At 38.1% G+C, this 13,425-nt stretch overlaps 1 pseudogene; it reads left to right on the top strand.

Moving 5' to 3' along the window:
* LOC114902434 overlaps nt 1–13,425 on the top strand; it is a 150,211-nt pseudogene that overhangs the window by 65,109 nt on the left and 71,677 nt on the right.

The following is a 13,425-nucleotide window of genomic DNA, read 5'->3' as shown; positions in this document are numbered from 1 at the left end:
CTGTTACCAAGCGGCAGAAACAGTTTTTTTTTGTCATATAGAATCTGTGAATTTTGTTTCAAGACAATATTATTATTCTGGTATCTCCTTTTCCCTGATGGGATTCCTTTCGTATTTGAAAACAAATGTGAAGGAATAATCTTTAACTGGTAGCACACATTTCTACCCCAGTTAATTTCTCCCTTTTAGCTACCACTTGGAACACTGTTGCTTCGTAAATTTAATTTCTCCTCCCTATAAAGCAATAATATCATAGCAACAAAATTCAATGCAAAATTAGATTTTCAATTTCCTTTCTTTAACCATGATAGGCACAGTTATTTCTCATCGTTCTGTTTGAGAGGTCCTGGAATGATTCTTTCCAAAATAAATCAGTAACATACTGGAATCAGCCAGAAGGAATTCTGGAAAGTGACATAAAGTGGTTTCTTTCCCAAACCTAAAATATATTGACTCAGTTCCTCACCTGGGCCTGGAGTTTATTGACAGAGGGCAGTTGGACTCCTACAGATTGATCCAAGCAAAATCATTCTTTTGTGTTGCAGACAAAACAGATTCATCCTCTGTGTGGGAATTCCCCATCTGATAAGAAAAGGAAATCTCTAGGTTTCTGAGATTCTCCCCACTTCTCCCTATAAATGACCCTATTCATAGTTAATTCACTGATGTTCCCAGCTTCACCCCAAGAGACAAGTAGGCTAGTTACCATCATCAGATTTATGGATGCCATAGGGAACACAAACGACTTGTCCAAGATTGTTCTGTGCATGTTAGGGAAAAGAGAGAAAGAATTGAAATTGGCTTTCTTCATTCCCAGCTCTGTTTAGTGCTAACATAAGGACATTTCATTGCTCTCTGAAATTGTTTCAAGTACTTTATACAGTCCCTTAGATCTTTAAGACCGTCAAACTAAGATAACTTAAAGATAGAAAAGTTACTGAAGGCAAGAGTAGAAAATGTGAGAAGATTTGGTTTGTGAGCGACAGGAGAGAATAATAGGTTTAGGAACAAAATCCTGTTTTTGAACTTGTTGAATTTCTATTGTACTTTTGAATTGATGTAAAAAGTATCACGTACTTAAACCATTAATTTTTCACAGCATCTACAATCTCTTCTGATTCTTAACATTAGATAATTTATATTCATTGTAATTAACACAAAATATTGTATTTATTTTGATTTTTAAAAAATATGTAGCCTTTCAAAATGTGCAGAAATGTACACATTGACCAAAAACCCTATATTAAGTGTATATTCTGGACTGGGTATAGTGATAGCTATTTTTCATATGTTGTTGTAGTGGACAACAATTTTTTCATCTGCAGTGAAACTCTCTTTCCTAGTAACGAATCCGTTTTTTTCTATGAAATACCCACCTCCCCCCATCCTTAGACTCACCATACCGAGGGCCATGTAAGTAGAATAAAATACTGCTGTTTGTCAATAGATAACTGATTGGTCTAGATATAGGCACATGACATGAGCTGGGCCAATCCCAGTTCTGCCCTAGGATTTAAAACTTGGACCAATCAGTTTGTCTGTCTCATAGCTTGGGTTGACCTTGGCAGGCCATTGGTGGCTATGCCTTGCCATGTAAAGCTTAGGGGTAGTGAGAAGGTGAGCTGCAGGTGCCCCAAGGGAAATGGAGACAAGAAACGGGGAGAGATTCAGGAGGGCACTTGCACCTCTAATTCCACTTTTTCTTCAGAGCCAGTTGCATGCGTGTTCTTGAGAAACATTACTTTTACTTACAACTAAGTGCTCTTTCTGCTTCATCTGCTTCTGACTGGATTTCTATCACTTGGAACAAAGAAAGTCTTAATTGATGCCATCATCTCATTTTATTTTCAAAACAGTGAGACGAGGTCATTGCTCCTAATTTACAGATGAGCAAACTGAGTTTCAAAGAAGCTAAGTCATTTGCTCAAGATCACAAAGTTACTAAGTAGTATTTACCAGAACAAGGCAGAATGTGTATATTATTATTACTACTACTGTTGGTATTGGGCTTTCTGACTCAGAGTGCTTGCTTGTCCCACCACACTTCTCCAAACTTTTCCTCACCTTTGGTGCCCTGGGCTTGCACATATTCTTTGAAAGTGCTTCATGCTGCTTCTGCAACAGCCGACAGGTCCTACGACCTTGGACAAAACTCAGACACCCTGTATCCTGCCTGTTGTCAGAGGCACAGAGCTGAAGTTACTGATCGATTTCCTGAGACTCTTCCAAGGTAGCGCTGATGATCTTGGTTGGTGAGAACCTTACTAGTAAGAAGCACCTTGTGTGCAATTAAAAATAATAACAGACCGAGGAAGACATTTGTGGGAAGTGCTGCAGGTGGGAGCCCTCCAGAACCCAGGGAGCCCATAGATGGACTATGGCTTTGTGATTCCCATGAAAAAAGCCCTCCCTCCAACATCACGCACCCGGACAGGCACATAATGACACCATAGTTGGATCAATGGCGGCGTCTGCCTGGAGGTCTTACTAATCTCTTCAGGTAAAATCCCACAATTAATTGAGCAATAAAAAGAAAGCTAATGTTTCTGTTTCCTTTTGGGAAAAAAAAAAAAAAAAAGAGGAAAAATGTCATTTCAAGAAAAAAAAAATCAGCTAACACCTTTTTAACCATTGCATTATTTAAATGCCTTTAAATAGATTGTGTTTTAATTAATGCAGATATAGATGAGAGAAAAGCAACAGTGGAGACAAAAACACTGTAAATAACATAGAACTAGGCTTGCATTCCAGTTCCAGTTATTCAAGGATGGGCAAAAGGTTCAAACTCCCAAACTCTCAGTTTGTTCAGCAATAAAAATGGGGTAACACTTTCCCTGGCAGAGTTGTTGAAAAGATTTTGCTTAATAAGCTATTGTGTTAAACACCCCAAGCAATTGTCTGGCACATGGTAGGCCCTCAACAGATGGTATAATTATTATTATTACAAAATGTGCATTTTTAAGAACATATTTATCACCCCAAGTTATTTTCCTTATTATTTAAAAAATAGAATACCAAGACATTAAAAAAAAATTCCATCCTCCCTCAAGTCTCTAAGTTATGGCAGAACATTCCCCTATGTCTGCAATTTTCTCCATCATTCTTTTTGGGAAACCTCTGAATGAGTGTTGTAACATTGGCCCTCTGGCTATCTATGATTGAGCCCTGTGGAGGACAAAGCAGCCAGGACCTCCCTCCATTCGTTATTCCTTTGGAGAGGTTGCCAGATTAGGTGAAAAATCAAACCATTGCAGCAGAAACAACTGTCAATCAACTGGGTACCTGGAATTGTTCTGCCACAGGAAGTTTTGGAAAAGCTCAGGGAGCAGTGATCTTCAAAGAGTTAGGCTTTTCTCACATGATATGAATCTTTATTATATACATAAAATTTACACCAGTCCTCGCTGCTCTGGAGCCAGCAGGCAAGTTTAAGTTCGTATGTAATCACACACAAAGGGATACCTCAATAATCTGAATGTTGATGAGCAGGTGAGAAAGTGTGAGAAATCAGGGGAAGTTATTCTCAATGGGTGATACTTGACCCATGACCTAAACTCTCCTAAAAGGGGATTCCAGTTAGGTTCAACCTGCTCCTCACACCTACTGAATATATGCCTGTTCTTGGCTTGGTTCCCAATCTTTCCTCAACTGGAATGTCATGGTCTTTGCCTTCTTCCTGGCCCAGTCCTGTTTGGGGTAGATCTAGCTTGAAGTCAGGCAAGACATGGGTTTGAAATTTAGTTCTTCCACTTACAAGTTCAATAATTTGGGGAAAAGTCTTAAGCAAACAACACTTCAGCCATCTAATTTTTAAAATGGGGATAATAAGAACATCTATCTTCTAAAACATGGTGAAAAATGAAAAAGATAATGCATATCAAGCCTACATACAGAGTCTGGTACATTAAGAAAGATTCCATAATGATGGTTAATTTTGGGGGGCATCTCTGAGCCCTCTGAGAGTTGGAGCTGTGTCTTTTTTATAGTTATATCTTCAGCCCAGAGCACCATTTCTGTCATGTAGTAGCTTTCTACACATGTTTGTTGAATTTGGTTGTGTCTATCAGAGAAGAGTTAGTCAATGGATAATGAGAAATAAATGATGAAATGATTGGGAACTGTATTTTCTTTCCCTAAAGAAATATACCCCACACAGGAAAAAAAATGCAGCCTTCTGGAAAGTTTCTGAGCCAGACCAACTTTCCAGTGAGATCCATGCCTGAGTTAGCACAGTAGTAGATGATTGCAGAGAAGATTTGTTAATGACCAGCTTTAGGCTTTTAATGACAAAACCCCTCAGCAAGATGTCATCAAATTTATTGAAGACTTCACTGAAAGTGTTGAAGCTGATGCATTGTAACAAGAAGGTTATAAATCTTGCAGCTTGGGTATACCACCAAGACAGGATGCTGAGCGCAGAATCACCCTGCTGTTGTCTGTCAGCATTCTCCCTCCCTCACTTCCCATGGAGAACCAGGAAAGGAGAAATACATCCATTTCCAAAAGTGGTGCAGACCTGGCAGCCACCTGCCTATGTCAGTTTCAGACCACAGAGACCCATTTAACTGGACAAAATGTGTTAAGCACCTGTGTTTTTCTAAATGTGCATTAAAAAATCCTAAGAATTAGGGGAAGATCTCAAAGTTTGACACATTGACCTTTTGGAAAAATGAACCTATTAAAAATCCATTGCAAGCTCAGAATAGAGACTCAGTTACCTGAATATAGAGTATCACTCCATGTCTATTGTTTTATTGCTTCTCAAAGTAAACCTTTGTCAACCTAGCCCTATGGAGCAGTTTCATCTCATAGCTCACGGAGAACTCACAGCTTTGGGAACGTGTGGGGTGGAATGTTGGATGCACTTAATACTGTTGCTCCTGGCTGGACTGGATGGGGCTAGCGAAGAGGAGTCAAGATCAGAATAGAGGGCTTCCCTGGTGGCGCAGTGGTTGAGAGTCCGCCTGCCGATGCAGGGGACACGGGTTCGTGCCCCGGTCGGGGAGGATCCCACGTGCCGCGGAGCGGCTGGGCCCGTGAGCCATGGCCGCTGAGCCTGCGCGTCCGGAGCGCTCCGCAACGGGAGAGGCCACAACTGTGAGAGGCCCGCGTACCGCAAAAAAAAAAGATCGGAATAGAGAAGGAAGAACGAGATTCGAAGGCCGTGCACAAGAATCGTTTGTGTGTGCTAGTTTACGGACTTGTAGCACTTGAAAAGTCATAAAGAAAACAATTTCCAATATATCTGTATCCCACCAATCTACATACTCAGACCACACATAAACTCAGGCAGCCAAAGATTACAGAGTAAACCTTAAGCAGAGATATGCCAGATGACCTTCCCCTATTGCTTCTCCCCTACTTCTCCCCAAAGTTCAGTAGCATACTTACCTTTGTCTTCCATTCCCCCGTATGAAGGGTGGCAGAGTAGAAAGTCTGAAGGGTCTGAAGAGTGAAGACTAAGTCCTGGGTTCTGGTGGTGTGCACTTGGGGAAGTTCTCATTGGGACTCTGAATGTCAACCTCCTCACCTGTTAAATGGGACAGATGCTAATTGCCATCCTGCCTAACCCAAAGTCAGTTGTGAAAATAAAGTAATTTATGTGTATGTATGTCCTGAGCACCTTAAAATGTTAGATATTATTCTCATATTTGATATAGTTACTTTACACCTTTAAGGACATCATCACTCTGGCCAAAAATACATAATCTGGACCTTAGTGTTCTCCACTGCAAAGGGAAGTGTTTGGTGCCCATTATCCAGATCCTGTCAACATTTACAATTCTCATATTCTATGGTTTTTATTTTCCTGCACGTTTCTGAAGGGCTATGACAGTGGGATCAGATTAGGGGTTTGAGAGAACGTGTTCTATGACCAAGTGACTGGTGTGGTGCTTGGCAAAGCTCAGAATCACACACACACACACACACACACACACACACACACACACACACACACACACACACACAGCTGTTGAACTACTTCACCAGACTTATCCAGGTGAGGCCCATACTGATGTGATCAGGAACATACACCATTTATCGGGCACACCCTCTTAGAAACACAGAACCTGGTGCATCTGCTTCCTGGGAACAGGTTTCATGGAGTTGCCCATTTGACAAGCAGCTCAATCACACATCTGCCCTTGTGCAGATTAGAAACCATTCTTTATCTTCTATTTCCATAGCATTCTAATACATATGCTCTGCCCCCACAGATGGACATTCCCTTGGGCTTCTTTTTAATTCAGTTCCAACTGTTTTGAGGGGATAATTACTTAAGGTTCTCCACCACATCAGACCGAGTGAATTTTAATACTACTATACAGCCTTTAAAAAGTTTATTTAGATGATTCCAAACTCATCCTCCATTTTTAGAACAATCTGTCCAGTAGTTTTTGTGTTGATGTAGCAGCAAACAGAAGTGCAGTTGTATTTTTATAACTGTAAAAGAGACCTGTAAAATAATCAAAGTATAATTTATCTGAAGAAAATCTATTTTTCCAGTATAAAGAGTAGACTCAATAGAATCTTGAAAAAGGGGCAAAAATTAGGATTTGATAATGCTTTTTAAAATGAAGTATAATTGAGATATAACATTGTATAAGTTTAAGGTGTACAACATGTTGATTTGATACATTTATATATTATGATATATATTATAATATCACCATCTTAGTGTTAGCTAAAACCTCTAATATGTTACAGAGTTATTATTTCCTTTTTTTTTTTTTTTTGGCAGTAGGGACAATTAAGATCTAGTCTCTTACAACTTTGCAGTTTATAATACAGTATTGCTGACTATAATCACTATACTGTGCATTAGCTCTCCAGAACTTACCTATTTATCTATTAGTTCATAGTTTGTACCCTTAAACAACGTCTCCCTGCACCCCCAGCCTCTGGTAACCACCATTATACTCTCTGTTTTTACAACTTTGGCTTTTTTAGATTCCACATATAAGTGATTTTATACAATATTTGTATTTTTCTGTCTGACTTTTCACTTTGCGTAATGCCCTCAAGTTCCATCCATGTTGTTGCAAATGGCAGGATTACTTTTTCCTTCTTCTCATGGCAGAATAATAGTCCACTGTTTGTGTGTGTGTGTGTGTATGTACGTATATATCAAAACTTCATTATTATACATTCATCTGTAGATCTGTTGATCATTTGTTGATGGACACTTAGGTTGTTTCCATATCTTGGTTATTGTCAATAATGCTGCAATAAACATAGGAGTTCATATATCTCTTGACTATCATCAAGAAGACTAGAGATAATTATTGGCGAGGATGTGGGGATAAAAGAACTCTTGTACACTGTTGGTAGGAATGTAAATTGATTCAGCCACCATGGAAAACAGTACGGAGGTTCCTGAAAAAATTAAAAATAGAACTACTATATGATACAGCAAAATCCACTTCTGGGTATATATCCAAAGGAAATGGAAACAGGAGTTTGAAGAGTTGATGACTTTTTTCACCTGTTTGGGGAGAGAGCAATACTGGAATATTCAGGTGTTGAGAGGGCTATTGGAATTGAGAGAAGGTGAACATCTCAGGTTTTCCCCAGGTGAAGTTGTCCTCAATTGTCTGTCTACATAAGCTCTTATTTTCTGATCTCCAAAATAACCTGATTACCACCTGGCCTCTCAGTTATCTAAGAACCTGCTTTGGAACAAGGCTAGTAGAATTTCTCTTAGTGTGATTGGCAGGGATTGCCTGGATAACTGTGTTAAGATGGATTCTGTTGGACAGCTGTGGGCTCTTGGAAAGAAGAGGGAGAAGTGGATGGCCAGGTGTTAGCCATTCCTACTCAGGAAACTCAGGAAACTTTTGGAGTTTTCCAAATCTTGGAAAAGGATATTCCCCACTATAAATTATTACATTGACATTATGTCTTATAAATCAAAGTCTTGTGAGTTCATCAGTGGAGATTAGCTCTGGGTGCACTAAGAAAATGAGTGTCTGGATTTGCAGTGTTGCTAATTAGACCTTAAGCAGTGTTAATCTCACCAGTTCTATGGCCTTCCCCTCTGTGGTCTTATCTTACCTATTTATAACTTTGATATTACTTATGCTGGACAATTGCTCTACAGTGACATAAATATTGTTTCTGCCAGCTTTCCCAAGCTTTTCATTGAGTAAATTCCTGGTTAACTACACCCTATATTGTTTTTTCAATATTGAGCCTGACACTGTATACAAGAAAATCAACAATATTATGAATAAAACATTAAACATTGGTGCCATAAACTGATTCATGAGACCCTCGTACAACTGCAGCCCTGTCACAATTGAATACTTGTTGAATAAGCCAACTGAATAGATGGAACTTGGGAAACACTTTGGTTTTTGAAGACAATGCCCATTATAATCCTTGAAAGGAAGGGAAAAAACCATTTTTAGGAGAAAATGGAAGTTATTAAAAGGTATAAGCATTCACAGACAAGAGCAGTGTGTAGTAAGATTTTATGCACCATTTTTTTACAGACAAAATTCTAACCAGAATACAGTTTTGGGGTTTTTAGTTCTATACTCAGCATTCAGTAAGTGCTAAGTAAATGTTTAATGAGTGACTAGGAGATTGAATCTACATTAGCAGGAAAACTGAATTACTCTCCAGAATTTCAATGAATATTAGATTTATACCATCATTTTGCTTTTTAAAAGAATTTAAATGGTAGATTGTTTTTACTATTATGAGAACAATTTTCATGCATCAAGATTAGGCATGAGTGCTAATTGTACCCTTTTGACATTAAACTTGGGTGTGTTGTGACAATAATTGAAATCTATGCTAAAGTTTTTTAACCTTTCTGTAAATGCACTTAACCTCTCTGTGCCTCAGTTTCTTCATTTGAAGAATAAAAGACTTAAACTAGCTATTCTTTTGGGATCCTTCCAGTTTAAGAATTATGTGACCCTCTAGATATTCTTTCTCGGCAGGTATGTCAAGGATCATATTTTATTAGAACTCTTAGTAATTTCTTAGGCTATTTAAAAAAAAATTAAGTCTAAGGAATTATAATTAATAGTCTTTTTAAAATAACTTTCTTCATTCTTCTCATCCAGCTACTTAATTTGAAATGTGAACACTTTTTTTATCTGGGCATAAAATTAGACCTTGCTCTCCAATGAACTGATTCTATTGATATTGATTCAGTTTCCAGGTAACATTTTCTTGACCTTCAATCTGGGTGTTTCCTCCTTTATTCATTTGTATTGAAAATGAACCTCACTTTTCTTCCCCTGAGAGAGTTATCCCTTGAGTTCAGAAACAGAAGGGTCACCTCAGCTTCAAGTTTTACGAAGTTACTGTGGAGAGTGTAAAATCTCAGAGAGGAAATTGAATGAACAAATCAGTTCAAAGCATTAGAGGACAATTCTCAATTGAACAACTCCACGGCAGTTACAGTCATGAGCAGTGAAATCACCTTTCAAAACAGGATCATGGCAAGCACCACCTAATGTATCAAGTTTTAAGACAGTTAAGTATGATTTTCAAGCTTTGCCATAAATGCATAATTTAATTCAGTTAGGCAGTGCAGTAATTTTAACTTTCTTTAAATTTAACTTGAGCATGAAACTTTTGTCTCTGGGCAAGATCCTGAATTAGAAGGGAGGATCAGATTTCAGAATTACCTTCCCGCAATAATTCTGGGGAGCGACTTCATATATGGGAAGTCTGTTTTTTTATTCTGAATTTTTGAGCAGAGAGAACTCTAATCAGGGCTCCTTTGACCCCAAGTTACTGTTTAGGTAGCATTTTCTTCAATACAATGAAAATATCAGCATGGTGCTAGAGATGAAAATAGTTCCTTTTAAGTCTTCTTAAGGCTTATCTGGAAATGCTACATGCAGCAGGAAGGCCAGTCTCTTTGATGAGGGTCATCTCAGAAGTGCAGCGTCTTCTTGGTGTGAATGAGATTAGCTAATGAAACAGTATCATGGCCGGAGATGATTCCATGCCCTTCTAAAGTTTAGCCACTTTCCCTCCTTGTTTGTGATATTCCATTATAGGAATCACTGTCTGCTTTGAGATAAGTGAAACCATTATGTGTGGAGGAAGAAGAGGCATTGGAGCCTTGAAGAATGTTAATTGGTGCTTTGGTGCTTGTGAATACAGGTGAACAAGAAGCCATAAATGTCTCAGGTGAAATTGTGACTGAGCTTGGGACTAAAAAGTAGATGATGGGAGAAGGAATGTACCACACCTGTTTATGAAATAACTTTTTTTCTCCCCTAACAAGTTGAATTCATTTCTTTTATAGATGTAAATCCAGCCTAAAGTCTTAAATAATTTTAAATGACCATGTTCTTTTACGAGGCAATTCAAATATTGGGTTGGCCAAAAAGCTCGTTTGTGTTTTTTTGTAAGATGTTATGGAAAAACGTAACAAACTTTTTGGCCAACCCAATGTATTTTATAGTTAAAGATAAGTGTATTAACACAAAAATTAGATCACTGAATAAAATATGAGTAAATGAATGTACATTAAATATATACATTTATTGGTAAATCATTTTGTTATGTGGCTGAGGCTGTGCTAATTTAGTCTCTTAAAATATTTTCTTCCAAAGATGTTCAGGCTATATTCTTCATCCTTTGAATGAGCAGTTGGTCTTTTATTAAAAACAAACAAACAAACAAAAATATTTCATGCCCAGAGTTTGCTGCCCTCATGAATACATGGTAGCAATCTCAAGAATGGCTGAGAAAAATTCTTCAGCGTGTCTGGAAAAACAAAGAGTATGGGGCTTCCCTGGTGGCGCAGTGGTTGAGAGTCTGCCTGCCGATGCAGGGGACACGGGTTCATGCCCCGGTCCGGGAGGATACCACATGCTGTGGAGCGGCTGGGCCCGTGAGCCATGGCCGCTGAGCCTGCGCGTCCGGAGCCTGTGCTCCACAACGGGAGAGGCCACAACAGTGAGAGACCCGTGTACCGCAAAAAAGAAAAGAAAAGAAAAAAAACAAAAACAAAGAGTATGACCCACTGATTGTGCTTAAGTTTTATACAGACAGGCAGAAAATTTTATGAATACTTTTATATAACAAGAATTTGCTTGTTTGACATAGTGAAAGAACATATTCCTTAAAGACACAGTTCTGCCCTCAAAATCTGGCTCTGACACCCTGTCTTGTTTTGTAACCTTGGACAAGTTATCCTAACTTTATGAGTCTCAGTTCATCATCTGTGAAATGTTATTTTTGGTGGGGATTAATGATATACTTCATATCCTAGAAAAATGCTTGGCACATAAGTCCCCCAAATGATAACAAATGCAGTGAATTCTTTGTTAGCCAGCATCTATTATCCAGGATTTTAGAAAAACTGTGACTTCCTGCACAGTCATCAAGCACTGATAATTTATATTTCTCTTGATGACCCTGAAATTCATTCTGAATAATTAGAGAAAGATTAAATTATAATCAGTTTAGTTTCAGTGTATTTTAATATTCTCATTCTTTAAAAATTTGTAATCCTTCTGCATGTGGTAACAATTAACAGAAAATATTTGATTAGCTGGAGCACTCCATTTCCTGACTATCTGACTAATAAAGAGTTTATTGTGTATTGCTGGAACCCAAACTCTGCCCTGTGGATCAACTGGGCATTTGCTGTGTGGGTTCACGTCACACAGACTTATATCCATTCTCAGAGTCAACGTGTTGACTTTATTGCCTGGTGGAAATTGTAGAATTAACCATTAAATATTCTCAAACAATAGTCTGAGTCTACACAAGGCCCTTTGCATATTTTTGATCACAAGGTCATAATACTGGTCATCCAGTCTGATTTTGTGCCGATGAGTAACTAAATCTTCTAGCCCTGATCCTTGTCCGTTCTTTTCCTATGGATTTCTAGAGATGGACATCTCAACCGATATTAGTACCCAATCTATCTTGGTGTTTCATCAACCTTTAGTTTTATCCAATCGTGTTTTAGACATTTTCACTGGGCTTTTTAGGCTACATAACCTTCTAGATGAAAACTTCACTGTGCACTTAATCATTTTTGTGGTTCTTCTTTGAATTATCCACGTTTCTCCCATTTGTCTGGTCCCCCACGTAGTGTCACATGCTGCTTTAAAAGATGGCTTAACAACTGACTTGTGTTAGAAATAGTCTTTAAAAAGGTATCGATGTATAGTTTCTTTGTGATCTCAGTAAGATGGATTTTCAGGCAAGCAGATTGATTTTGGAAGTTTAATTGATCACCGTAAGACATAGTATTCATCCGTCCTTCTCTGTCTGGCCTCATGCTGCCTTCCTTTAACTCTCTGCTTTGCCCTGAAATCCCCCTTCCAACCAACAGTCTTCTCTTCCATAATATCCGTTACGTCCCAGCTGACATTCCCAGTACTTAGGGAATACAGTGGTGGCTGCAGAAGGAGGGTGATGGTTTCCTTTAAATGGGGAGCAAGGACAGGTAGCTGGTGAAGAGTTAATTTTGCTTTCCAAGATCAGGCGACTGTTGGTCCTGGTACAAAGCCAGGATTTGTGAGGATACTCCTGTCAAAATACGGGGTCTTCCTTGGCAATGTCTGGGTGCATGCTAGGTGAAGACAGGGAGCCTGGGTGGCTAGCCAGAAAGCAATAGTTAGCACTCTAACCCTGTGCTGTCTCTGAGACTAAACACACTAGGTAACCATAGATCAGTTGATAAGGTAAGCTACCTATTACTACTACTGTGTGTAATTTCACCCCAAAGTGATTTTTTTTCCTCCTTATATAGGCATATATTAAAACCAATAACTCAATGGTAATGTTATCACTGTTTCTCTAGGCACAACAAACCTATATTTGTTTGACTATTGCAAACATGTTTCATGTTTGACAAACCATACTTACATTATAGGCCTATGCTGAATCTTCTGAGAACCATGATTTTGAACTTTGGTATATTAGAATCGTCAATTGCAATCAATTGACCATTGACCAAAAAAATGGTCAATTTTTACTGAGGAGGCTTCTTTAAGAAAATGTGACATTTTCCTAGTTATGGAATCAGAGCTCCTAGGCAGAACAAATGAATTTATGTTAACATAAAATGTTAAAACTTAAGAATGTTCATAAAATTGAAGTTAAAATCTCTTCACTGGTTTTTTGTACCAATACATGCCAGAAATGTCATATTGAATATTTGTATTGGCCAGTCGTTGAGGAAAGTTTATATGAAGTTTCTTATTCTTTAACTTAAATTTTTTTTTGTTGAGATATAATTGACATATAACATTATATTAGTTTCAAGTGTACAATATAATAATTCAATATTTGTATATATGTTGTGAAATGATTCCCCAAATAAGTCTAAGTTGTGTTTTAACTCTTGATATTCCTAATGCTGGATTCTCTTATAAATTTGGGTAATTGCATTCAATCTAAGTCATTTATTGCTTTCCTTTTATTTAAGAGAGA

Source organism: Monodon monoceros, unplaced genomic scaffold (assembly GCF_005190385.1).
Source record: "Monodon monoceros isolate NGI ecotype Baffin Bay Population unplaced genomic scaffold, NGI_Narwhal_1 Super_Scaffold_20, whole genome shotgun sequence".
Classification (NCBI taxonomy): domain Eukaryota; kingdom Metazoa; phylum Chordata; class Mammalia; order Artiodactyla; family Monodontidae; genus Monodon; species Monodon monoceros.
Note: the sequence above shows the minus strand (reverse complement) of the source record. Positions and strands in the feature narration are given on the sequence as shown.